Here is a 1,680-nt window from a genome sequence, read left to right as displayed (position 1 = left end):
TTTTCACTGGTCCTAGTATTTTTGTTTTTTGTGATGTCCATGAATATAATATAAATGTATGTGAGCAAAAAATGGTCGTTCACATAAAGGGCATTTTTACTGCAGTAAATCTACTGTTGCAGTAATTTGTACACTTTGACAAAATATACTGATAGAAATATGTTTAGATTTCCATGCGCGTCGTCCTTCTGACGGGAATTTTAGTGGGTGCGTGTGACGGCATAATTAATACGATGTTTGCGAAAACCGATCTTTTTATAAATAAATACTCTGGAATGCATTGAATCAAAATATGTTTGTTAAAGAGCAAATGGAGTTGAAAGTATATTACTGTATATACTCCACCCTACCTTACCTTCACTCTACCCTGCTTGATTATTTCATTGGGAATTGGAGGCGGGAGGGTGTGTTGTTGTCGCTAATACAGTTATTTCGGACAATATCGAAGCTGCAGGAATTGTTTCTGCTGCAACGAAAATACCGTTCTTTCAAAATACGATTTTAACTCAGCTTACTCAGTAATGGGCCCTTTGATGAGATAGACTAAGAAATGAAAATGTGTCCTTGGGAAAGACACTTTACCTCTCTCCACCCAGGTGTACAAATAGGTACCTGGTAAAGTCAAGACACAACTTTAGGAGTATGTTTCCATACGTGTTGAATCCAAAAATGCCCGGGTAATAATCCAGGTCTTAAAGGTTATAAATGCAGGATATTATTATTAATAATTATTAAAATTCAGATTTTATTATTTATAAGTATAAGTATTGGTATGATTAGTTAAAGGCTTTGGGGGTTAGTTTTATGATAATACCGATTTAAAAATTATATTAGTGCGCAGTATAGCCTACTACTTAAGTTGCTGACATTTCGTCAGTGAATGTTTTATTTTATTGACTCGCATCAGCCGTGGTAACGGCAATTCTCGAGGAGAGTTACATACACTGTAAAATTAAAAAACTTGCATTGTTAATATTGTAAATAATAAATTATTTTGATACCAGTGAATTTGTTGTATATGTTTTTTTTTATCTTATTTGGTGGTGTGTGTTGTACGTTGATAATTAGTAAATAATCAAACTAAACAAGGCAACCAAGTACACTGCTAAACACCTGTCGCATTCTATCTAACTTCTAACGTAGGAGTTGCTATTATATCCAATGAAATTTCAACAGAACGATACCATGGAAGCCTGAGGGTCGAATTGCATGATGTCTGCAGAAGATGTTTGGGCGTCTTTATCTTATTCTAAAAGATCATCATTATCTTAACCGTTTTAAAATTGCAATTAACAACAGGATGCTGAGCTCCGGAGATAAAAGGGTGTTGATCTGTGGCTGCGATACGATCAGTTTCACGCCCCTTGAGCTTAGTTCCCATTTGGACGCAAATTAAGGACGTAAGCCGAAATGTAACCGAATTGACCAATCACAAACGACAGTTCAAATAATCCATCGCTTTGATTGGTCAATTCGCATGGGTTGCGGCTTACGTCCTTACGGTGCGTCCTAGTGGGAACCAAGCTTACAGTACTGTTGGTATTTTTCGCAGCCAGACATAACATCAAAGTACTGTTACAAGTTCCTATCTTGGAGATGAGCTCAGTGTTCTTTTAGATTAGTCATAATAACTGATTCTGAGTTCGAATCTTTATTTATCCCTCATTGTGTGTAAAACCA

The sequence above is a fragment of the Antedon mediterranea genome, chromosome 10, assembly GCF_964355755.1.
Source record: "Antedon mediterranea chromosome 10, ecAntMedi1.1, whole genome shotgun sequence".
NCBI lineage: Eukaryota > Metazoa > Echinodermata > Crinoidea > Comatulida > Antedonidae > Antedon > Antedon mediterranea.
This window is presented reverse-complemented; position numbering follows the sequence as displayed.